This window comes from Python bivittatus, unplaced genomic scaffold (assembly GCF_059951505.1).
Source record: "Python bivittatus isolate LINGU-HERP-01145 unplaced genomic scaffold, Pbiv_v1 ctg000430_np1212, whole genome shotgun sequence".
In the NCBI taxonomy this organism is placed as follows: domain Eukaryota; kingdom Metazoa; phylum Chordata; class Lepidosauria; order Squamata; family Pythonidae; genus Python; species Python bivittatus.
Window position 1 is genome coordinate 3,184,635 of NW_028277071.1, and position 27,792 is coordinate 3,212,426.

At 37.9% G+C, this 27,792-nt stretch overlaps 1 pseudogene; it reads right to left on the minus strand.

Moving 5' to 3' along the window:
* Positions 1-7,076: 7,076 nt before the first annotated feature.
* Positions 7,077-20,923, minus strand: LOC103065600 (vomeronasal type-2 receptor 26-like; annotated as a pseudogene).
* Between the last annotated feature and the right edge of the window lie 6,869 nt (positions 20,924-27,792).

Consider the following 27,792-nt stretch of genomic DNA (forward strand, 5'->3'; position numbering starts at 1 on the left):
ATAGCCATAGAACAGCCATGTTTATCCTATTCATGAACTTTACTAGGAAACTCACGTTGCTGGTATGTACTGTAAGAATGTTGGAATGTATGCCAGACCTGGTACGAATGAGTTCTCAACACTGATAGGGCTGGAACGCTGGTGGGTGTAAGGAATAAGCTGAAACATCATGAATTTCTGAGATAACGGGACGAGAGGTACCATTCTACAAGTTGCCTTACCTAACTGAACAGACACGAAACGTTCCTAGCATGTAACGTACCTGGATGATAACTTGGATGAATTCTAAGTAAACAAGTTGGGTATAAAAGAAAGGATGGAAACCATGCCCATTTGGAAGTGCAAGACGACTCTTGTTGGAGCAGGGGATGCCCTGAGTCTGATTCCCAGCCCACTCTAGCACAGCCTGATCAACTGTGTTGAGAGTGTATGTAAGTATTCTGTGTGAATGTGTAGCCTAGTTGGGCAATAATACTTACAGCAACTTGGGTAGCCTAGTTGGGCAGTTGTTTATTGATACACTGTTGGTAGCCTAGTTGGGCACTTACATTTATTGCTAGCCTTGTTGGGCATATATTTTATTGTAATAAATACTACAGGAAACTAGAGAAATTGTATGTATCAACTTTGGTTAAACACTGATTAAACACTTGCTTTGCTTTATGTCCAAATAACACAAGAATAAAAGAACTAATTTTTAAACTCTATTTGGAGTGGATTCAATCAATCATTTTATAACAGTGTCATGGTATTTAACAAAGATATGCAGGCTGAAAGCGGAGAAAAAAGTAGAGCAAAGAGGAAAATTGGCCAAAGTGATTCCCAAGGGTTCTCCATGGGACAAGAAAGTTTTACTCTTTGAAATGCATGAATCCTGGGTGGGGTTGGGGGTAATTATCATTTGGACATTGAATGCAGAGATCCATTATGGAAACTGGGTGGATTCAGCTTCAATGCAAGGACTGACCTCCTGTTAGATTGGCACATATATATCAAAGTTATTCTTCCAAACTCTGGCGAGGTGGTCAAAAAAAAAAAAAAAAAAAAAGGGGTGGGTCATTTTTTCACTTGTAGTTATATGATAAAGTTATATCCTTTTGGCAAAAATTTTTTGGAGAGATAAATATTATCACTAAACAAAGAATTGAATGCTCTCCAGAGATAGGTTTATTGCATTTATTTACAGGGCCAAATCATAAGCTTAAAAATAAAGACCTGATTATCTATTTAATTTTAGCAGTCAAAATAATAATTGTGCAACATTGAAAAACTTTAGATAACATAACAGTTGAGTTGTGGATTAAAAGGAAAGAAAGAAAGAAGGAAAGAAGGAAAGAAGGAAGGAAAATGTATAACAAAGTACTGCTGCACAGGGAAATCTATCTTATCCTAAGGTGTTAATACAATTTTGAATCACATTATTTATGGTAACATTGTAAAACTAAATTTTGCCACCCCTAATTCTATCTGATCATATAAATTCGCAGATACTAAGGAAAGAAAAGTAATACGAAAAATGGGTTTAATAAACTCAAATGCTTCTGGATAATTCTTCCTATGTCATATATCTTGGGAATTTCTTTATTGGTGAGAGTGATTGCTCTAGAGAAAGAGAAGAGTAACTGTTAAATATTTCTGCTGCCCAGTCACCCCATTCTCTCAAGGGCAACATACTTCCGACTAAAAGGCAAAACTTCTCCATCCTACAAGAACACCTCCCAAGCAAATAACTGCATCCACCTAAAGGCACTTTTCATAAAAAACTAGGAGTCCCCCCCCCCCTTTTTCATCCCCAAAACAATTTTGTTATCCAAAGTTAAGACTTATAGGATCTTTTCCCACAATTTATATTAAGGTTTCCTTTGAGGGAAATGGCTACCTTTTCCTCATCCTGTCTTTCTGTCCTGTTCTAAACCCTTTGAACATTTCCTCTGCACATTTTATGTTCTGCTTTGGAAACCAGAGTGAGTGCTGTCTTGAAAAACATTCTTTAAAAAAACAAAACAAAACTTTCCCCCCTTGATCAATCTTATCATTTAACAAGCCAATTTCAGATTATCCCAGAAGCAAGATTTTATTTAGGTTGGTTAAACCAATGCCCCCAAATGTTGCTAAGACTCCCACTTCTTTTGTTATAGAACTCCTGAGCTTCCAAAAAAGAAAAAAAAAGGAAAAAAGGAAAAAAAAAGGAAAAAAAGGGGAAAAAAAGGAGAAAAAAGAAAAAAAAAGAAAAAAAGGAAAAAGGAAAAAGGAAAAAAAGGAAAAAAGGAAAAAAGGAAAAGAAAGGAAAAAAAGGAAAAAAAGGAAAAAAGGGGGAAAAAAGGAAAAAACAAAAACAAAAACAAAAGCATCTATACTGGACCTTAAGATTATCTCCCATTAAAATGGATGGCAAGAATTTGACCATGGTCAATCCTAAATTTCTTCAAAACCCCATGCATAGCCTTTAAATAGGCCTCATCATCCACCTCACCAATGGGACTCCATCCCAGAGTCATGGCTGTTGCCTGAGGAGCAGAGAGAACCAGTTGGCTGACCAAAACCCTCATAAGTCTGTGATAGCCTTCTGCCACAAGGCATTGGACCAGAAGCAGCATTTTCTATGGCCATGGCACCCACCACTGGGGCTGAAGGCTTTGTCTGAAAAACGTCTTCATTTTCCACAGTAATAGGAATTAGTCCTGGAGCTATGGCCCTCATCTGAGGACCAGAAAGGATTGGTTCATTGACCATATGGCCATTCCATTGCCAGGTGTCCCTGAACTTTTTAAACTATCCATGGTCCCAATACGTTTGAAAGACACCTCAAGAGATATAATGTTCTGACGGAGGGCGGAGCTGGCGTCGCGGCGATACGGCGGGCGATCCTGGGCTCCCAGGATGGCAGCCGATATCTCCTCCCCCGGACGGTCCCGATGGACCTAAGCCGTCCCGTAGAGATGGCGATCACAAAGGGCACGTCCCGCGGATCTCAGGGACGCCGCAAGTCCCAGATTGATCTAGGGAGAAGCTCTTGAAGCCGGCGGAGGAGAGCCAGCCAAAATGGCTGCGAAAGCCGGGGCAGCTCCAAAGGAAGAAGGAAGAGAAGGGTGTCAACTGGGTGAGATGGACTTTTACTATTTAACTATTCTTAGAGAACACCTTAAGTAACTTAAAGAGATTTTTAAAAGTGAAGAAAAGTGGATTAAGCGGCGAGATCGAGCCTTATAAAAAAAGGGGGGAATTTTTTTTTTCTTTTCAACTTTCCCTTTTTAGTGGAATTGGCAAGATGTTTTTTTCTTAAAAAAATATATATTTTTAACTGGATTGGCTTTTTCTTTTTAATACTCAATAACTCTTTATCTTAAGCCTTTTTTTTTTACTAAGATTTCTTTATTGCTGTAAGAAATTTATACTTTTTGATTTTGAAATGGGGAAAGTGGAGTTAAGAGAAAGTAAATGAAAGAAAGTTACACTACCATCTAGAGGCTCAACATAGTGCTTTTTTTCTTCTATTGTGACGCATGCTCAAGGACCCTGTGCTTTCTAAAAAGATAGTGGGATGTGCATGTTTATACAGGTGCCATCCGTAACTATAAATAAGAAAGTGGAGTTGAAAGCGATTTTGAAAATATCAAGATGGAAAGTTTGAGCTAGTCACAAGAGCCCTGATTAGTGGCAGTAGCTCTTCTTTCTGCTAGAAGCTCTGCTTTGCTCTCCATTCCCCCCTCAGTTGGATTTTTTTTAAAGAGACTTAGTCTTTTCCCTCTTCTTCTTTTTTTTTTTTTTCTCCTCTTTTTTTTTTATTTTTTATTTTTTTTTGGCAAGAACAAAGATAAAGAATCCTTTGACTCAATGAAGGTTTATCAAGACAATAAACTATACGAGAAACACAATGCATAAAAAGATCTTTAAACTATTGAGGATGACTATAAAAAACTGGAAGAAGAGCTGCAGAAATTCCCGCAAAAAAAAAAAAAAGAAAAAAAGATACTAAAGCTAAAATGGACTTAATTAAACATAAAACGGGATCAATGGAAAAGGAAGAAATAGTACAAGAAATCAGAAACATTAAACAGAATTATTGTGAGGCTTATAAACTGAGAATTAAAAGGGTTAATCAACTGATAAATGAAGAGGGACAGACCTGTTCTTGGCACTGAGGGTGAGAAAAAGATTATACAAGATTATAATGGAAAATCGTACTAAGAGAATGCACAAAAAGAAGAAGTAAAACAATATTGAAAGAAACTACTTCAGATGTTTAAAGAAAAAACGAGGGGAATACAACAATGATGGAACTGACAGAAGCTTCAAAAGCAGAATGTTTGAAAGGACATTTATTATTGCTTTCTCTTATCCAATAATATAGAAAAAGGAATAAACAGCTAGATATTTTGGGATATTGAATGAAAAGGGTGAACTCAAAATTATGCAAGCGCTGGAATAAAGTATAAATCTGAGATATATAGTTAAAAATTGTATTTGATTCTAAATGTTTTAAGAGATTAGAGATTTACATATGGTTGAATATAGTAACATATAGATTTTAAACTAGAGATTTTTTTGTTGAAATATGTAGTGAAGAATCTGGTTAGAACTGTAACCCGGTTAGAACTGTAACTGATATTGTAACTGATACTGGTTAGAACTGTAACTTTTAAGAATTGGAAAAATTAAAAATTACTTATGCAGGAGGAAGTTATTGAAAATTATGAAATGTGCAGAGATGAGTTAAACTGAGATTTGAAATTAGAGTAAGAAGATAAGTAACTTGTTTTTATTAATGATTGGATGAGAAAATATAGTAATGTAATGGATTAGGAAATTTTATAATAGAAATTTGATATTAATTATTATATATATACACATATAATCGATAGATGAAAATGTATTACTAATCCTATTGAAAGTTAAAATTTCTTGTAATAAATGATTTTATAGATTAGCTATGAATGATTAATAATTGTTAATTGATAAGTATACAAGTATATTTTGAATAGATGATATGAGAATTTAAGATTATGAAAGGGGCACCAACGAGTTGGTAACTGGTTGACACACGTTATAAAATGGAAGATGCTCTTTTTTTTATGCCTTTTTATGGTTTTGTTTGTCCATGTATGTTTTGTGTTTGTTGTAAAAATAAAAAAATATTAAAAAAAAAAAAAGAGATATAATGTTCTCAGTATTGTCTGCCTTTTCCACCAAAACAACGTTACATTTCTGAGTTCTAACCTGAGTGCCATTGTTTCCTTCTTTGAGATGTAAGGGTGGCTGTACTCAGGGACCAAAACTGAAATATGTATATATTCAACTCATGTAAGTGTGACTCTGCATGGCCTACATCAGTAAAAGCAAAATCACAATTAAAATGAACAATATCAACAGGAAGAAGCCAAAATCAATATAATAACAGCATACAGCCACTTCCTAAAAATCACTTTGGCCCAATATCTGGGCGAAAATGTTTTTATAGCTTTCCTATAGGCTAACAGGCCAACTGAAAGACATTTCCTATTACCTCACTAGTCCATATAAAAGAAAACAATCATTTAGATCTATGGAGTAGTACACAACTCAGTTGAATATATATTGGTTTTATTTGCAGATGACATTCTTTTGTTCATTTCTAAACCTCACACTACTATTCCAGTGTTGATGCAAATGACAGATGCCTTTCTATCTATCTGTCTAAGTAGCAGGATACTCTATTGACTGGTCCAAATCGGAATTGATGCCAATAGGTGAAAACTTGGTTTCCCTTTCATTTAAGGAATATCAATTCTGTATTCATACCAAATCAATTAAATATTTAGGTATGTGTATACCAAAGGGTATAACTCTGTTAGCAACACGTAATATAAATGAAATATATAGAGAGGTTTCTTCAAATATCAATAGATGGGAGTCATTAAACCTCACCCTTTGGGGAAAGACGAATGCTCTCAAAATGAACATTATTCCCAGATTCATTTATATTATGACAGGAATTCCAGCTTTTATATCTGGAAAATATTTTTAGAAAGTAAATTCTTTGTTTAGAAAATTTCTATGGGGTTCTTCAATTCCAAGAATACCTTTACAGAAAATGCAATTATCAATTAATGAGGGAGGATTCGGTCTTCTGCAGATGTTAAGGGATGAGTGGAATAAAGAATTAAATGCTTCTATACTGCCTAGACAATGGGTGAGTGTCTTAACTTCTATGGCAAGAGTATCAATGGATCTCAAACTACGACTTATACAACAAAAAATAATATTTAGAATTTATTGGACGCCACCTCATCTGTATAGAAAAGGATTGTCAAAAACGACATTTTGTTGGAGATGTAATAAGGACAATGCCTCTTTAAAACACACGTTTATACAATGTCCTATACTTATTAAATTTTGGGAGAAAATAGTGGACTATACAGTATAAATGTGTGACAAAAGCTAAAATTTTTAGAGGATAATATTCTCTTGAATTACACACCTAGCACATGGAACTTGACAACTGGACAACATAAATGGATTTTCCGTGCCCTTACTATGGTCAAAAGACTGCTATTGCAGCATTGGAAAGACAAATATATGGCCCCATTTATTCAATGGATTGAAGACCTAATTGCACTTGCTACTTACGAGTAGATTTCCTATAGATGTAGACTTCATATGGACAAGTATAATGAAATATGGGACTCATTTATACAAAATACACTGGTTTAAAAGAAAAAAAAATGATAATCATATAACTCTATTAGAAATATATATGTACTTGTATAATATTTGCATTAGATAAGCATATAGAATTGTAACTATTTACTGGTATGATTTTTTTGTTATATTTTTGTTATGATATTAGATAAGCATATAGAATTGTAACTGTTTACTGTTATGATATTTTTTTGTTATTTTTTTGTTATGATAATTTTTTAAAATATTTTTTTCACTTTTATAAAAGTTAAAGCACTTTTATAAAAAAATAAAAATAAAAAGGAAAATAAAGCAATAATTTATAAATATCCAGTATATCCAGTATAGTTAAATACAGTGGTATATGGTCATGAAAAAAAGAAAAAGAAGTAGCTAGTTGAGTCAGAATTACAGATTTATTACTTCTTTATTTTTACCAGGTGCCCCTTGCTGTTCAGCTCAGGCCTCAGCAAAATAATGTAACATTTTGGAGAAAAGATAAAGACCAGGAACCCAGTACTGGAAGCTAAGATGGAGAAGATCTCCACAGCTACCATATATTTTCCCTTGGAGCTCAGATAGGTTGGAAGGAAGGTCAGCCAAACACTGCAAAAAACCAGCATGCTGAATGTGATGAACTTGGCTTCATTAAAACTGTCAGGTAATTTCCTAGCTAAAAAAGCCACAACAAAGCTGAAAGTGGCTAGGAAACCCATAAAGCCCAGGATGCAATAGAACATGATAACAGAACCTTCATTACATTGTAGTATAATTTTTTCAGTCACTGAATGCAAATTGATATCAGGGAATGGGGGAGAGGTGGCCAGCCACACAATACAAATCAGGGCTTGAATAAAGGAGCAAGAATAGATAATGGAGTTAGAGAATCGCTTCCCCACCCATTTCCTCATTCTAGATCCAGGCTTGGTAGCCATGAAAGCAAGAAACACTGTGATAGTTTTGGCCAATATACAAGAAACTGCCATGGTGAAAATCATGCCAAAGGCAGTTTGTCGAAGGAGGCATGTCCACCTTTCAGGCTTGCCAAGAAACAGGAAAGGACAAAGGAAAGAGAATAGGAGGGAGATCAGGAGAATATAGCTGAGATTTCGGTTGTTGGCTTTGACGATGGGTGTTTCTTTGTGTTTCATGAAAATTCCAAGCACCAAAGCTGTGATGAAAGAAAAGCAGAGAGCAAAAGTAGCTAGAATGATCCCCAATGGTTCTGTATAAGACAGAAATGTTATCTCTTTTGGAAGGCATCCATCCTTGTATCTCTTTGGGTATTGTTCTTTAGGGCATTCAAAACAGTCATCTGTATCTGAAAAAGAAGAATGATTCATTCATATCTTTTCACTGTGTTTGTTAAAATCCAAAGCTGAATAATCAGATCTGATATCATGTTGAAGACCCATTGAATCCTTCATAGTTATCATATTTTAAGGAAATCACTTTCCTTAAATACTGTAAAAGAAAGATTTGAAGAAGAAGAAAAGATCTGGAAGGTGCTATTTCTTACCAGAAATAATAACTAGGAGTTATAACTATCCTAATGATCTCTTCTTACACTGAAATACTTTTCAGTGGCCTCCTAAATCTATCCACCCTCTCATAGAGATAGGGAAAATGAAGAAAAAAGTATAAAACCAAAATTGCTTATGCTACTTATACAGTATATCTATTAATGACCTCTTTATCAGTTGATTTTTTGTTCACCAAATTCCTCATAAAAAATAAAAATGGTACAAAATAAACATAAGCATAACTCTTTTTTTAAAAGGAACAAATAAAAAATTAAAATATAGCAAAACAATGCACTGGGAAACAATTAACTTTTCTGAAATAGGTAACAGCTAAGAATGAACAAATTAATGGGCAGCTATGAAAGAAAGCAAGAAAAAAGGAAGGAAGGAAGGAAGGGAGGGAGGGAGGGAGGGAGGGAGGGAGGGAGGGAGGGAGGGAGGAGGGAAGGGAAGGGAAGGGAAGGGAAGGGAAGGGAAGGGAAGGGAAGGGAAGGGAAGGGAAGGGAAGGGAAGGGAAGGGAAGGGAAGGGAAGGGACCTTAGGAATTCAGAGCAAGCTCTGTGGGCATGCAAGGTTCTCTTTGGATGAACAGAAGTTTTCTATGCTGCCAAATTTGGTCACAAGTTTACCTGTATATACAGCTATTTCTTACCCTCCTGGTCTGAAATCCTCCCATCTGAACACTGAATGCAATTATAGCAGCAGAATTGTTCCCCTTCCTTCTTGGACTTGGTATACCCTAAACGGCAACGATCATTACAGAGAGAAAGGGGCCGTGCCTAAACAAAAACGGAAGACTAGAGTTAGTTTGAGCTTGCATCTTACTAGTCAATCCATGTTTATGGCTTAGTGAGATGGGATGATAGAATGAGAAGGTATTTATTTATTTTGTTAGTATTATTGTTCTGAGATAATACTCCATGCTAAGTTTGTTTTTATTTTTACAGGTTTTGCTGCCAACCCAAATACAACAACTCTGGGTGAGTTACCGTCAATAATAATAACAACAACAATATCAATACTCCATTAAGAGTGAGTCCAATTACATTTGATTGCTTTGAAGGCTCACTGAAGTAAAACTAGGTTCTCTGATATTCTAAATGGTGTAATGGAGGGGCCTTTACAAACCTTAGGGTAGGAATTGCCCAAAAGAGGGGACCACCATAAGGAAGGGCTGTCATCTCCTCTATGGCCCCTCTTATGAGGAGTCTTAGAAGACCTTCCTGAGATGATCTCACTGGATGGGGTGATTCAATTCTGGCAAGGCAGCATTTGATGTAAGGTAGCATTATCCATACAAATTTTTGTTGATCCCGTGTACCTACATGAAAAGTCTTATGCATTTGCATCTTCACTACCTAGTAATGGTTATGAAAAATATAAGTATTATATTTTATTTCCTAGTTGTTAAAGTTTTATCAGCTTTTCTTGCTTCCAGTTTGTTTTTCCATTACCATGTTTATTTGTTATTTATTTATTTATTTCTTTTTAGTTGCCTGTCAAGCTTCCCCATGAATTCTGAAAATGTAGGATTCAAAATAACTCCATGCTATCATTTCTCAGATTATAATTTTATACTGAAATCATGCTTGGATCATGCTTTACTAATTGATAAAAAGCATAAAGCTAAACAAACACAGACTATAAAGGAACAGGATCTTTTTTCCACATTTCATTTTACATTTCTAGGAACTATATGAACGTGATCCTCCTTCTCCTTTTTCTTCCTTCCAGTGTGTCCTGAATCCTGGACAAGTCCCTGCAGTTTTGTTGGCAAGGCTTTTCAGAAGTGGTCTGCCCTTGCCTCTTTCTTCCTAGGGCAGAGGGGTCCTAGGTCCTAGGACCAAGGTCACCCACCTGGCTTCATGCCTAAGGTAGGACTAGAACTCACAGTTTCCTTGTTTCTAATCTGATGCCTTAACCATTACACCAAACTGGCTTTATCTTCAGGAGGATCATATTTAGCTTCCAGCCCCTTCAAAACATTGTTTGAACCAAGTTTTTAGTTCCCAAACAAAGAATATTCAGTATTTCTAACAATGAAGTTCACTGGGCATTCAGCTTAATTAAAGAGTAAATGCTCTCCTATATCCCATTTGATATGTGCAGTTCTAGAAATATTGAAACTATGTTTTGACCATTGTGGGCCACACCTTGATATAGTTTCAAACAAATCTCAACCCTACCTGGTTAAATATCCCAGGCCACACAATGGCATCTTCCTGGATAGTGAGGATTTCACCTGAAGACTCCTTTGTGTCTATCTTACCAATGCTGACTCTAATAAAAGATTGATTGGGGAATATTATCCAATTTAAAATATTGAAACCAGCTACTAATTCCCCATTGTGATCCAAAGAAATCTCTTCCTCAGCACTGTTATTGAATGAGGTGCTTCTCAGATAATGGTGGAGCTAAATTGGGAGAAAAGAGAAAAGTGTGACCCAACTGAATATGACATAGAAATAATCTTTTCCAGGTGGAGATGACCAATAGATAGATAGATAGATAGATAGATAGATAGATAGATAGATAGATAGATAGATAGATAGATAGATAGATAGATAGATGCACAAGACCAAGCCATAAGAACAATTGCGTAGAAAGCCAGAACTGAGAAGACAGCAACAGACAGCAAATGCTGCCTCTGCAAAGAAGCTGAAGAAATACTTAGTTGCTGCAAGAAGATCGCACAGACTGACTATAAAGAGTGGCATGACAAAGTAGCAACAATTGTGCATTGGAAAATCTGCAAGAAATACCATTTGCCTGCAAGCAAGAACTGGTGGGAACCACAAAACAGACAAAGTAATAGAAAATGAAGAAGCTAAAGTGCTCTGGAACTTTAGAATTCAAACTGACAAGCACCTGCCACACAACACCCCAGACTTAACAACTGTTGATTAGAAAGACAAAAAAATCTGGATAGTGGACATTGCAATACTTGGAGACAGCAGAATAGAAGAGAAAAAGTGGAGAAAATTGCAAAATACAAAGACCTGCAGATAGAATGACTGTGGCAAAAGATAGTAAAGATAGTACCAATGGTAATAGGTGCCTTAGGTGAAATCCCAAAACATCTGGACTACCATTTGAACATCATTAGCATTGACAAAATCACCATCAGTCAATTGCAAAAGATAGCTTTACTTGGAACAGCTTACATCCTGTGATGATACTTTTAACACTATCAAACAACAACTGCCTATCCCAGGCTCTTGGGAAGGACTCAATAGATGATAAAAATGCCAAATCCAGTCTAAACATCTGGCTGTGTGACCAAAAACAACAATAATAATTCTATTCATCCAAATGAATGTTATAGTCTAATTTATTGATTGCTGACTCCAATAAAAATGCCTGAGCTACTACAAATGTCTCAGTGCAGGGCTGAAAACTTAAGCAGATGCAAATCAGCTTCTGCAGAAAGGGAATTTGATTCCTGTTTGTGCAGTGGTGGGATCTCTGCAGAGAAGGATCTTTTGTCTGAAGGCTCTACCAAGTTTTCAACAGCTGTATTAATATTCGATAGCAATGTATAGTTTCCAACAGCTGTATCAATATTGCTTTTTTCTCCCAAATTATAATAATACTAAATAAACAAGGTTTTCAACAGAGACCAACTTGAGGCACGGTCATTTAAATATAACAATCTTCCATAACAAAGAGAGCTATTTACATAGCCCAAAATACTTAATTGCACCACAGAGTGTTCCTTTTGCCACTCAGAATTTCAGAACATTACCTTCCATGGATGCTGATTGATAAGGTCCAAACTCTTTGGTTTTACCAGTGTATTTTGTTTGTTCCTGGATGAACGCATGGCATGAAAAGCATGTGCTATGGCATAGATTGCATTGTAGATGCTATAGCTGTGGCCAGTCATGCTCAGTCCAAAAAGAGTCATAGGAAGAGATTCCAGCTTCTCTTCCCCAGTGCATGGTTTTTCAACTACCTCATCTACTGCACTGTCTGAAAATGAGCAATTAAAAGCAAGTTGCCAAACATCTGCCAAGAAGCCATCCTTTTTTTTCTGACAGAGGGTTTCTCATCTGAAGACATTCCTGGAATCCAAGCAAATCCTTTGAGTGAAGGGCAAATGACAGAGCACCGTGGAGGAAACCGATATCCCAACTTCTCTGAAATGGAAGTGATATGAATTCTATCTGGGCTGTCATAATCCAAACTTTAGCTTTCGTTTTCATTGTAATATTATCCCAGTCTGTGTATGCTTTCATGACTCTGAAAAACATCAGAGCATGAATTTCGCCATGAATAACTACCACATGGGCAGTACTTTCCATAACAACCCTCATTTTCTTTGTGCCTTCTTCAATGTTCTCAGGAATATAATCAGAAAACATTTGTTTGGGGAGTCGTTCAATGAAATCAAAACAGATCCCTTTTTGGGAAAAATGAGGGAGTACCTTCTCTACAAACTCCTCTGTAATATCCTCATTCTGATAAATCACCCCAATCCATATCCAGTTGAAATACAACAGTAGCTGGAGAATCCCATTATATTGATGGGCCCCGTTTGGAAACATCTGATGGGAGAAGACAGCTTGAGTTTTTTCATTCATCACTGGAGCAGAGCCATATATGAGCTGAAGATATCAGAAAGACAAGAGGAAAAGACATAAGCCTAAAATATAATATGGGTGTTTTTATCTGCTTGCAAATTATACACTACTTGAATTCTGATGTAGCATAAATTGGACCTTGAATCATAATTTCAAACTATGCTTTCAATGACTGCATTTACAAATCATGAGGGTCTAGAGATTTATTTATTTATTTAAGTTAATGTGCTAGGATTATAAGTGATTCTAAGTCTTCACCCACCTTCACCATGGGCTAAGGTATAACTATAAACAGAATGGTATGTCAAAAGCACATTCATGCTCAGGAAAACATAGGAGAGGCTTTTCCCATGCAGTGCTGTTGGAATGCATCTCAGAATCATTTGAGATATCCTAATTTTTATCATGGAATGGAGACTGAAATTATGAACCATCAATTAAGCACACACATACACACACACATTCCAAATCAAAGTAAAGTATAGCTGCATTGTTTTATAAAATGGGTAGCAAATACAAGCCTCTCTGTAACATTTCCCTCTCTTCTACTTTCTTTTTTGTTTTACATAGAAGAAAAGTGCACTGAATGGAGACAGATGGGATTTCAGGAGGAAGAAACAATTTTCAATATCAGGCATATTCAGAATTTGTCATTATCATGTATACCTTCCCCTCCCCTCCCCTCCTCCAGGGGAAAAAATCTTCAAACTGCAATTTCCATTCATAACTTCAAATGGATTATCAAGATTTCATCTCCTTGTTCCTTTGATTTATTCTCTCTGTTTTCTCCAAGAGCTCAAGGGAGCAGACATCATATTGCTGCCTTCAATTTTTAATCCCATCACAATATACCTGTGAACCAAGCAGGGCTGAGACAGAGTAAATAGAACAGGATTACCCAGTTAGATACCATGGTTGAAAATGAACTTGAACCTCTGTCTCCTCCATCCTAATCAAGCACCCTAACCACTACATCATTTTGGGTACCCAAGCTTTTCCAACCCATGATTTTTCAATCTGATCTTACTTGTGGCATCTTATAGACAGACAGGATGGTTGCCATGTGAAGACAAACATGTGAATGAGCACCTCCAATCACTGCTAGCAAAACATTCCTGGCATCACACTTGTAGTTAGGGATGAATTTGCCTTTCCCAAAAAGAAGTTCCAATGAGGCAAGGTAGGTCCAGCGAGCTCTGAAATGGCTATTATAAATATGGAAGCCCAAGGTGATATTGGGTAGAAGCTGGAGACTTTGATTGATCTCTTTTACAGCAAATGCCAAAGCCAGGATGTGTTGGTAAATCTGAATCAGTATCCTGCAATGAGAATGGCATAATACAATATAATCATGCCTTCACATTAGGACATTGACTATACTTCCTTTCTAAAGTTTTTTTTTAAAAAAATTATTTATTAAATTTCTCCCCTGCCCATCTCCTCCCAATGGGGGACTCTGGATGACTCACACAAAACATTAAAACCATAAATACATAACACATCAAAATTTAAAAAACATTACTAAAAAAGAGGAAAAGGAGAGTCCAAGAAGATGAAGAATATGGGGCTGAAGACAACAGGCCTCTATGGGGCTAGCCATCCCCATGCTTGAAGTATTCCCTCCCCACCCCAGGCCAAGTGGCAGAACCAGGTCTTCAAAGCCCTTCGGAAAGCCAGGAGTGAGGGGGCCAGTCGCACCTCCAGGGGCAGAAAGTTCCAAAGAGAGGGGGCTACTGCAGAGAAGGCCCATCTTCTGGACCCCACTAATCGGAGTTCTTCTACTAAGGGGGTCCGAAGCATCCCCTCTCTGTGTGATCGGGTGGGATGGGTTGAAGTCATGGGGGAGAGGCGGTCCCTTAGATAACCTGGTCCCATGCCATGTAAGGCTTTAAAGGTGATAACCAACATCTTGAATTGGACCCGGAAGCAAACTGGTACCAATGCAGCTCGCGGAGCAACAGTGTTATATGGGCCCCTCTTGGGGCTCCAAAAATAGCCCGCACAACTGCATTCTGGACCAGCTGTAGCTTCCGGATACTCTTCAAGGGTAGCCCCATGTAGAGCACATTGCAGTAGTCTATCTGGGAGATAACAAGGGCATGAGTGACTGTTCGAAGGGCATCCCAATCCAGGAAAGGGCGTAACTGATGCACAACCCAAAGTTGTGCAAAGGCCCTCCTGGCCACAGCTGCCACTGCTCTTTGAGCAGGAGCTGTAAGTCTAGGAGGACCCCCAGATTATGCACTGGGTCTGTCTGGGGCAGTGCTACCCCATCCAGCACCAAAGATGACAAAGTCCCGGATACAGAGGAGCCATTAACCCACAGCCACTCCATCTTTCCAGGGTTCAGCTGAAGCCTGTTGTTCCCCATCCAGACCCTCACAGCCTCCAGGCACCACAAGAGGGCAGTCATGGCATCACTTCGGCCTTGAAGAAAGGAGGTGAACCAGCACAATACTGTGCCGTCCACCCCCAATTCCCTGAGTCATCCCAACAGGATACTGTGGTCGACGGTATCAAAAGCCACTGAGAGATCAAGGAGAGCAAGGATGGTCGCACTTCCACCATCCCCTCCCTCCAGAGATCATCCATAAGTGCGACCGATGCATTTAAGAATGTATATAGAAATGGTCCATGTCTTCTAAGTCTACTCACCCCTAAGCCAAGCCTTCTCAACTAAGCATACTACATGGGGTGTAGGATTGAAAAAAAAAAATCTTCAAACAGCTCTGATAGTATAACTTAACCCTATAACCCTATAACTAACCCTTAGACACAAAGATTCTCAACTATCCCAAGGGCCTGATGTAATCTCCTTTAGAAAGATGATGGGGCTTCTCGCCTAATGAGAGATTTATCCATTAATGCCAGGTAGCGAAAGAGGAGGCCATAAAAGCTGGAACTATACAGTACATACATTAATTGGAGACTTTTTCAACTTGCTGTGCTCCAATGTATTGAGTTATGGCTTGAGGGCCATTATAATCTTAGCAGATCTTGATATTCACCAAATTGAAAGAGGTTCCCTTACACAGTTACCATTGACTGAGTCTAAGAAGTTGATTTATTATTATTTTTTAATGGAAAGTTTTATTATCGACAGTTGGTCCATGCTATACCATGAAATAAGCTTTAAGTGTACAATCTATCTGGTGACTATCATCTACACCTCCTGTATCCCAAGAGATGTAGTGAGGATTGGGAAAGATATAAATGTAGGCTAATCTGTTAAGCAATCTTATATATCATTATACTGAAGAGGTATTCATCTTGGAGTAATCTAACAAAACTTCTGTTTGTTCATATACAATAGAAACAGGCAAACCGACAGTGTGAAGGATAAAAAGCTGTCTTATATTGAGTTGGACCATTTTCCATCAAGATAAATCTGATCCACAGTGACTGGCAGTAGCATGCTCAATTTTCAGGCTGAAGATGTCAAAGATTAAATCTAAAATACTGGGTGTGCAAAGGAAATGTCCTATCACCAAACGATGACCATTTCCAAGGCAAGTTGAGAGTCAAAGCAGAATTACCTTTGACTAACTGACTCCTCCTTCTTAATATTATTATCATTATTATTCCTATTGTTTATTTCCCAGCCTGATTCATAGGCCTTGCCTTTGCTGGAGGTCTCTCATTCAACTACTAACCAAGCCTGATTGTTTAGCTTCTGAGCACAGACACTAGAGAATATTCATGTTAGTCTCCCTTATTAACTACAGTGGATGGAAAGAAATATTCTAGGCTTTCTAAAAAGCTAAAAGAGAACCACCTCATGAGAGGAATGTTGGCTATCAAGTAACAATGGAAACAATGGGAGCAACAGCAAGGTGAAGACAATAATGTATTCATTGATATATTTGGTTTTGTTTTGAAGTCTAGCTACTTACATAAGACCACTTGGAATGTTCTGAGATGGATGTTCGTCAAAGTTCATGGCATCTGAAAATACATAAATCTGGGACATAATGCCCCCAATTATAAGATCCCCTGGTTCGTAATACTTGTGAAGTATAGGAATAGGGTCTCTGATGGAACACTGCACAGTACGCCTCTTACCAACTACCTGAGGGAGTAACATGAATCCAAAAATTAGAAATATTTCCATATTTCATGTTTTCCATGGAGAGAAGACATTATCTTTTCTGACATTCTTGTCCAAATATCCTTGGGTGGCAAAACCTCATTGAAATAGTTTCTTACTTAGCCAATTACAGGGGGAAAAATCTACAGAATAAGAATCGGAGATGAGGTTATCAGAGCCCTGTTGGCCTAAAGCACATGCCATGAAAAGAATAAGGACTATTTATAATTTTTTCCCCAGCCTTGCTTTGTATTTTTGCACACAGTCACTTGAACTCCCCAAAGATGAGAAACAGAAAGCATAATAATTATAGCTAATTTAATAATAACAGAGGAGTCAGTGATTCAAAGAATTGTCTGCATCACTGAAAAACAAACATGTTTCTTGAATCGTAGGTTTTCTTTCATTCTAGGAAAGTAATGAAATTATACTGGAGAATATTCTGAAAAACAGTATTTTTGCTATAATTCTGAAGCTTAAGGAAGAGGAGGATGTGAATATATGTATGTATGCATGTATGTATGTATATATGTATATATGTACAGTGGTATCTCGGTTCACAAACTTAATTTGTTCCACGATTCTGGTCGCGAACCAAATCAAATTTTCCCATAAGGTTCAGTGTAAATAAGGTTAATCCGTTCTGAACCATATGTATTTTTTTTTTACACCACAAAAATATGAAACAAAGTACAGTACAGTATGAAGAGAGAGAACACTAACCTTGCTTGAGACGACACCAAAAAGCTTCACAGCAAGTGTCTGTCTGTGACCGCGATCTCGCCTAAAGGAAGCCACGACCACGTGTCAGAGCAGGGAAGATGGCAGTGGGTCATGTTCGTCACCCAATGCGGAGTTCACGAATGGAAGCAAAATTTTGCAAACGCTGCTGTTTGCGAACCGAATTGTTCATGAACAGAAGTGCTTGTGAACCGAGGTATTACTGTATATGTACAGTCATGTGAAAAAGAAAGTAACCCTCTTTGAGTTCTATGGTTTGTTCAGTCTTTTTCTAATTGTACTGTCATGAACTTTAACATTTAACATGCTAACTGAGGCCTATAGAGTCTGAGATGTAAGTCTTGGATTTTTTGCAATTTCTCTGAGTGTTGCATGATCTGATTTTGGAGTGAAGTTGCTGGGACACCCACTCCTGGGAAGATTGGCAACTGTCTTGAATGTTTTCCACTTGTGAATCATCTTCCTCACTGTAGAATGATGGACTTTAAATGGTTTGGAAATGGCCTTATAACCCTTCCCAGATTGATTGGCAGCAACAATTGCTTCTCTAAGATCATTGGTGATGTCTTGACTCTTCGGCATTGTGTTAACAAACACCTCAATGCTCGAGACCAGCAAACTCCTAAAACTTCAGCTTTTATAGAGGTAGTCACACTTGCTGATGCTCAATTGATCAAGGGCATTTGATTAGCAGCACTTGGCTGCTACTTAGCCTTTTCATACCTATGGAAGCAGTAAGGGTGTACTTAGTTTTTCACACATGGCTTCTCCATTTTGGCTTTCTTTTTGTAAAATAAATGATGACATGGTGTAATATGTCATGTGTTGTTGTTCATCTGCGGTTGTATTTGCCTACTTTTGAGAACTGCTAAGGACCAGATGATTTTTTATTATGTCCTGATACGTAAAACCATAGAACTCAAAGAGGGTGTACTTTCTTTTTCACATGACTGTATATGTATATAATAAAATGTATATAGCTGATGCATGAGTGTGTGTGTGTGTGTGTGTGTGCATGCATGTGTGTATGTTGATGAGCCTCATCTTTGTCATAAAAGGACCTCTGGAAATATACTGGGCAAATAGATTGCTTCATAGGTATTTTCTGAACTGAAAACATTTTATTTCTAAAAGATTCCAATGTGAATTTATCCACTGGTTCATACTGATGGGAACCACTATGATGCAATTGTTAAAGTGTTGGAATAAGGCTGGGAGACCCAGATTGTCCACCACCAGTCATGGGAATTCACTGGGTGAACTGGGCCATTCATTCTCTTTTAGCACGGCCTACGACACAGGAGTGTTGAAATGGGAATGAATGGAGATGTTTGTTTGTTTGATTGATTGATTACCTGCATCAAGTCATTTTCAAGTCCTAGTGACCACATATATAGATCTTCTCCAAGAGAATGGAGATGTAATTTACCATAATCTGGAAAATAGTAAATCTGATTTATATTTTTTTTATTTTATGCAATACAACTCAGTACATTTTTATTTAGTCACACACACAGTTAGCTTGGTTTCTTTGCCTCTTGTTCCTCAGCTCAGGCCTCTGCAACCTAGCATAACACTTCGGAAAAAAAGATATAAGCCTCTAAACTAGGGCTGGAAGCCAAGGTGGAGAAGATCTCCACTGCTAACATGTATTTCCCCTTGGTATTCAGAATGTACTTGAAACAAACAGATAGTGCTGCAAAAATCCATCATGTGGATTGGTTTCATTAAAGCTATTGGATAACTGCCTAAGGAAAAAAAAAAAAAAGCTTCAGAGGAGCTGACAGTGGCCAGGACATCTTTAAAGCCCAGGATATACTAGAACATGGCTGTAGAATTTTCATTACATCCTAGTATAAATTCTTTAGCACTAAGGGCATATCCAGACCAAGGAATGGAGGAGAGTTGATCAGCCATTAAAATTTTTAAACAAATGAGCAGGAAACAGAAATAGATTTAGCAGATAATTTCCCCATAGATTTCCTCATTTTGCAATTGGGTTTGGTGGCCATGAAAACAAGAATCACTATTGCTAATCTGAAACCAACTCAAATCAAATTTTATTACCATCATAGACCAGGGAAAAAATGAAATAACAACAATGGCTAAGCTGATTTCCAAAGATTCTTCATAAGACAAGAAATTCTCTTTTTTTGGAATGCCTAAATCCTGGCTGTTGTTTGGGAATTAACCTTCAGAACACAGAAAGCAGTCATTCCTATCTAAAAAAGGAAGTGTGGTTGTTAGTATACAGTAATTCTCCATGCCATTGTTCGGCTAACTTAAATACTATGCCACTCTGAAGAAGAATTGATTTACTGTAGGAAGGAAGGAAGGAAGGAAGGAAGGAAGATGAAAATCAGTAAAATACACCAAGTATCATAGTTTTCCCAATTTTATTGAGCATTTTCGAATGTTACAACTGCAAAATGCAAGCTGTTCAAATACACTGCACAGATGTTTGAACTGAGCTGTGAAAATGATGTTAATGGTACTAGGAATTGGGGTCTGCTACAACATCAGTTCTGTTGGGATTAATATCCAAAAAAGAAACTAACATTAAAATCAATCTAGCAATTTATTAAGTAATAGTTGAGCCTAAAGCTCTAAAGCCAATCAAATAATAGTTACTAATTAATGGCAAATTATATTTAAAACTAACATAAGCAATAAAAGAAGCAGTTAAAAAAAAACTATGAAAATGTAGTACGTTGTTGAATTCAATGACAGAAAGGCGAGGAATCCAGGCAGTAGTATATTTGTTGCAATGGGAAGAAAGCAGAAGGTTCAGAGGGTAACACATTTAATTCAATGGGAGAAAGACAAGGAGTTTGCTAATGGGAGAAGCACTTGGAGTTCAGACAGTAGAGTACTGAACTCAAAGAAAAATAGAGGCATGAAGTTCTGTGCTGCTTAATTACCACAATGAAGGATGATGTGATTTATGTAAGAGTCGCTGCATTCGATGCTGAATAAAGACTCCATGAGACGCAGGCTCGTACAAAAGCAATTTACTCAGGTGTAATGCATGTGGTTACAAACAAAGCCAGGGTTGGCTTGGCACAGGTTACATAGCATTTTATAGTCTCCCCGGTTCCTGCGCTTTGCAAGTCCCGCCTGCTGACCACCCTTGACTGCCCCTGCCCGCCTTTGCACATCCCTGGCTCCCCCCATTGCCCTTGGCTCTCCCTGCCCTGGGTCAATGGCAGGTTCAGCCAGGGTCTTTTGTTTTCTGCTGCTTTCCTTGCATGCCAGGTCCCGTGAGGCTGACTTACGATTACCCTTGATGGGCGGTTGAGCGCGGATTCAGCTGCAGAGTTCTTTGTCTTCATTGTTGGCTGCTTGGCTGCAGCAATTGGGGGAAGTCCCATTTGTTGCAAAGTAATTGATTCCTGCTGTGGGTTGATTGCCACCACCTGTCAGCAGTTTACTTGCAGTTTTGCGCTTCCTCTTTTGATTGCCTGCACCTGAGGCAAGGAAACTGATTAGGCGCATTTGAAATTAGCTAGGTGGAATGGCAGCTAGCTTGAATGGTGTGTGCCCTGCCAGGCTGAACCTGACAATTTAGGCATGGAGTTCAGAGAGTACCAGAAAAAGTGGGGGAAATTTAAATAACTTTTTCACAAGTATTGCTTCACTTGGGAATGGAGAAATAGAGAGGATGTTTCTGGATTGAAGAAAGTAGAGAGGGAACAATCACCTTTCCATTTCAGTTTGTGCACCAATCTTTGGAAATTAGTATTTGATGGATTTTCCAACAGTTGGAAGGGAAGGAAGATATGGTCCCTATCAATATCTGCTTGGCCAGTGTGCTTTGGCTGGGACTGTTCACTATGTTCCTCAGATTTCTGAAGTTATGGTTAGAGCTGGAAGATCAAGCTATTTCTAAGTCTCAGCATTGCTATATTGCTTCCTTTGTCTGATTTTGGATCTAGCTGCTCACGTGAAACTGGCTGCTTGTTCCAGACTCTGAAATGCAAAACAACACAGCTGCTTTATGGATCCAGGAAGGCTGTTCTTCCAAAGGCTAAGGCAACATACTGGAGAAATTGGATTCAACTTCTGTAAGACCCAGCAATGTACTTGAGACTGTAATGTAAATCTAATTCAGTAACAGGATCCTGAGACATCTCTTCCTATTTGGGAATCCTACTAGCTGTGATCAAGGTAAGTCTCAGGGTTCCTTTAATCAGTGTTTTTCACTCCTTAGGTGACTATATTGTTAAGTTTGCACAAATTTTGAGCTAAACCAGGGATACCATTTAAATGAGGAGGAACAAATCTAATTAACAATGGTGTAGACAAAAGTATTTTGTGAACAGGCCTGGAGTCTAATCAGCAGTTTCTGGATCAGGAATATTAATGGTAAACCATAAAAAAAGAAAAGAATAACTCAGAATAAATTATAAATTTCCTAATCAAGTAAATAACACAGCCTGTTGCTGATTAAAAAAAAAAAAAAAAGCCTCACTATCTCTCCAGTTGGGATTTAAGATGGAGAGAAACAGGGTGGAAGGGGGGAATAACCTTAATCTGTTCTTTGAGGTCAGTTTTATTACTCGAGGTGCTTATTAAGAGCCCTAAGAACAATTTCATTTTATTGCACCTTTCTTGGAATGTGATTTAACCACATATATTTCCTTCAGAAGGGTCATCAAGCTTGACTTTTTTTAATGCTTCCTCTTTAAGAGTTGCTTCTTGTCATTCAGTTCTGGCCTCACCACAATAATATAGCATTTGGGGAAAAAGATGAAGCCTAATAATCCAAAACTAGAGGCCAACATGGAGAAGATCTCCACAGCCACCATGTATTTTCCTTTGGTGCTCAGGTAACTTGGAACAAAGGACAACCAAACACTGCAAAAAACTAACATGCTGAAAGTAATAAATTTGGCTTCATTGAAACAGTTAGGTAATTTCCTAGAAAGAAAAGCCACTGTAAAATTGATCATGGCTAACATTCCCATGAATCCCAGGACACAATAGAAAATTACAGTAGAACCTTCATTGCATTCTAAAATGATTTCTTCAGGCAGGGAGTATACATCAAAATGGAGAAATGGAGGAGAGGTTATCAGCCAAACAGTGCAAATGATGGCTTGGATTAAGGAACCAAAAAGAACAATGGAGTTTGCCAAACCTTTTCCCATCCATTTTTTCATCCTTAATCCAGGTTTGCTGGCCATGAAAGCTAGCACTACAATGATGGTTTTGGCCAACACACAAGAAACTGCCACAGAGAAGATGATAGCAAAAGCAGGTTGTTGAAAGAGACACATCACCTTGTTGGGATGGCCAATGAATAGAGAAACACAAAGGAAGGAAAGCAGCAGGGAAATGAGGAGCAAGTAGGTGAGGTTTCGATTGTTGGCCTTGACAATTGGAGTGTCTTGGTACTTAATAAAGATCCAAAGGACCCAAGTTGTGATGAAAGAAAAGGAGAGAGCAAGCATGGCCAAAACAACCCCCAGGGGTTCTTCATATGACAAGAAGTGTATGTCTTTAGGGATGCAGGAATCCTGGTTGTGGTTTGCATAGGAACCTTCTGGACATTGGGAGCAGTCATCTGAGTCTGGGGAAAAAAGAATATATCTGTCTGTCTGCTATCAAACTACCTTGCTTCCTGGATGATGCCAGTAGTAAGTCCCTTTCATATCACTGCCACAAAAACTCTATGTGCCCATGATGTCACCAAGAGTTAAACTGGACTTCTAAAGAGACTTTATTTTTATTAGAACTAATTAGAGCCAGTTTGGTGTAGTGGTTAAGGCACCAGGCTAGAAGCCGGGAGACTGTAAGCTCTAGTCCCACATTAGGCATGAAGCCAGCAGGGTGACTTTGAGCCAGTCACTCTCTCACAGCCCTAGGAAGGAGGCAATGGCAAACCACCCACCAGGAGTCAAGACCAATTCAAAGGCACACAACAAATAAATAAGTAGAAAGCAAAATATTGGAAAGTGTATCTTTCATTTCTTCCTTACTACAGTAGCTGAGTAATTTAAAGTAAACATCATAAAACAAACATCTGTTTAGGTCCTCTAAATTACACCTGAGGAATTATAGCTAAAACAATAAGCAAAGCACAAGCAACAAAGAGAGAAAGCTGGTTCCATGACACCTCTTACCCTGCTGCTGAGACACCTTCCCGAGTGGACATCGAAGGCAATCGTAGCAGCAAAATGGCTTCCCTTCCTTTGTGGCTTTTCTATAACCAGGGCTGCATTTATTGTTACACAGAGAAAGAGGTTGGGCCTGTGTGTGAATGAAGGAAGAAGATATCTTAAGTTTCAGAAAATACTTCCCACAGTATTCATCATGTTGGTTGGTCAGAACAATTCAGAGGAGCCTCAAGAGTAAACTACATCCTCACCTGATTAAAGGAGCTGGGCCACATGAAGTTATCAACAAAAGTTGTGAAAAAATTGCTTTCAGGAGCAAAGGGATCCACCTTTCCTACTTTTATTCTGACAAATGACAGATTTGGGAATGTGACCCAATTGATAACATCAAATCCAGCTACTAATTCTCCATTTGAATCAAAAGAAATTTCATCTCCAGCACTATTGTTGAATGAGAGGCTTCTTAGATAACGATGGAGCTAAATTGAAATAATAATAATAATAATAATAATAATATAATTAATAATTAATAATAAACAGGCTGGTTATTGGTACTGATGACTAATACAGGGTTGATAATTTACAAGGTACTTTCATGCATGTTTTAAAAATGTTATGCATGCTAGTATTAATAATTAAGCATTACACTCAGACAGAATAGTCAATTGTAAAGAATATTTGTTGTTCAACAGCTGGATAAATGAATGAGTTTATTAATTGTTCTGTAAAACTGATGTAAAGTATGAATTTATCTTATTTGGTTCAAGTAACTTATTCCCGCAGGGGGAGTAGATAGTCACAGTATCCTAACCATGGGACCATTTTATGTCCCTTGGATGATCTTTTTTGACCCCTCACCCCATCCCAACACTTAGATGGTATATCAAAATATAGTTCGTTTTCTCTAAAACTATATCACCTATTCCTTATTTCTGTTTGTCATACCAGGCCTGTCTACATATTAATCCACTCCAAATATTATCATCTACATAGTTCAATTATTCCCTAATTTTTCTGTTCCCCATCTTGGTAGTTGCAGAAAGAAACATACATGTTGGCCATGAAGTGTTCAGAATTGCTCACATGGAATCTGACCCTAAACTGGGCCAATGGTTGCACTTCAAATATGAATGAAAAGATAGGGCAGAGATAGAAAAGTATCCATGGAGATTTAGGACATGAGTGTCTGTAAAGGAGGGCAAGGAGATTCAATTGATGAACAGTGATACAATCTCAGGCCCTTTTGTACTTGCATCATTATGTTATACACAGTACTTCAGGGGCAGAGCTCATATTAAATGCTTTAACAGTTTTTTTTGCTCATTTAAAAAAAAAAAATCTTGTGTTCCAATGGGCACCTGCTCATCAAGTGACACCAGAAACCCACTACTACACTGGTTATCACTACTGATCACTAGGATGTACTATGTAACCAACCAGTATGAAGGCATAGATAGCCTTCACTGGTTATGTCTTATATATTGTATGTTCCAACTTTTTACTGGGATTTAAACTCCTGATGAGGTCTGAATTCTCTCAAACTGGAATTTGAGTTCATTGCATCTAAAGACCACTACCTGGGAACAGAAAGTTATTTTCCTTTCCATTCTACTATGAAGAGAACTAAGGTTGACCACGCAGATACAATGACCTATTATGTATAGTGATATTAGGACATTACCTGCCACAGTTGGTCATTCTGAAGCTTCTGATTTGGACCATTCCGTTCCAAGGACTGCATTTCATGCAATGCATGTGCCACAGCATAGACAGCATTGTAGACACTGTAGCTATGGCCTGTCATGCTCATTTCAAACACAGAACCAGGAAGAGACTCCAGTTTCTCTTCCCCAGTGCAGTTCTTCTCAGCTGTCCCATGTGAGAAGGAGTCAGGGAAGGAGCAAAGAAATACCTCCTTCCAGAATCCTCTGATAAACCCATCTGCTATTTCTGAGATAGGTTGTCTCATCTGAAGAAATCTCTGGAAGCCCATCACCACCTTGGAGTGAATTGCAAGAGAGAAAGCCCCGTGAAGGATATTGATCTGCATATCTCTTTGGAAGTGGAGAAAAGTGAACTCCACCTGGGCTACCATGATCCAGACTATCCCTTTTTCCTGTTCTGGCAACCTAGCAAAATCTGCAACCCATGGGAACAATCTCAACATCAGAATGCTCTGAATCTCTCCATGAAAGAAGACAACATTTACTGTACTGTTGATAACAACTTTGTATATTTCAAAAAATCGTTCTATAATTCTTTCAAAGCCACTTGTGAAATCTACTGCAGGCAATTCTAGTATGAACTCAAAGCAAATCCCATTCTGGGAAAACATAGGGAGCACGTTCCATAATAATCTTTCTCCATTTTTGTAATTTAGAAATATCACGCCAATCCATGTCCACCCAAAATGCAATAGCAATTGCACAATCCCTTTATACTGGTAATTCCCATTTGGAAACATTTGGTGGAAGAAAGCTTCTTCAGTTTGGTCGTTTAGCACTGGAGACGAGCCATATGCAAGCTGGAGAGATTTAGAATCATATAAAAAATATAATAAAAAGATGAGGAGAGATGGTTAAAGTAAAAGAACAAATTTTCTTCTCTCTCGGTAGAGACAGAGACACAGAGAGATTCATTTAAAGAGAGTTTAATGCCCAATTTCAATTTCTGACCAGTCCTTCTTATCATTGCGACACCATGGCCATACCATCTTTCCTCCCTCTAGATTTCCAATAAAACACATAACTTAATATCACATATAACATTTTCTAATCATGATTGGAAGCCAGACTCTGAGAGCTGTTGGGAGTCAAGTACCCAACAATTTATTTGTATGTATGTATAAATAAAAATTTTCCTCATAACATTTAAAAAGCGTGACAAAATTGTCATGTGATCAGAGTTCTGTCATGAAAAGTGGAATGGCTCACTGATGATTTCAAGTGGAAAAGTGGACTCTTTACATACCCTCAAATACATTGATTATGTGCCATCAAGTCATTTTCGCCTATTATAGACCACGTATAAAGATTTTCTCCATGATAGTCTGTCTCTAATTACTTGCTAGACCATGCCACCAATCAAAAGGATGTGACCCAGTACAAACTACCAAAAGCTACTAAAGTCTTGTCCTAATCTGATTTTCCTGTTGAAATAAACTGTTTTGGTCAAGCACCTGATAGATCACAAAACCAAGGCCTCTATAAATATCCTCAAATATTAAGGTTTCTTGTAAGGTTCAGTCACTGTGTCTGATAAATTTTACCTGGTAAAGTCAATATTTTTGTTTTATTTTTAATTGCAGGTGATTATTTCTGACTTCTGCTGGATTTTAATAAATGTACCAAGATTACCCCCCCACACACACACACATACACTTCAAATGGGAGGTCTGCAAGCTTCTTCCTCCCTGCCCAATGGCTGATTGAGATAACCCTTCTGCTACCCCCCCGCCAATCCTTACTCAAGATCACACTAGGTGTATTTACCCGGAGCTTATTATTGGTGAAAATTTCTCTCAATTTCTTTGAAAGAATTTATTGTGTCACTGAACAGGTAAGAATAATGTGCATAGTAACTGAATGCTCATACATCATGTCACCCCCCCCTTACCTGAGGAATCTTGAAAGTGCTCAGAATTCTGGCCATCAAAATAGAGACATCAGGAATTGGTCCACCAATAACTGCCACTGGATTCATTTCCCCATCACACTTGAAATTAGGAATCAGTCTGTCCTTACTGAAGAGAATGGCCATTGAAGCCAGAGAGGTCCCCCTTGGAATGAAGTTGCTATCTATGATATGAAAACCCAGGGTAATATTTGGTAAGATCTGAGCATTTTCGTTGATCTCCTTTATAGCAAATTCCAAGGCTAGGATGTGTTGGTAGATTTGAACAAATATCCTGCAATGATAATTATTTTTCTCTAACTCACTATCCTGCTACTAGAGAAAAATAAATGCTAAATTCAGTGCATACTTCCCAGCTTTTAAATAAGCCTGTGTGTCTTATAGTGAAATTAAAAAAAAGATTATGACAGTGGTACAGAATATGAGAATAGTACATCTGCTAGTGTCTT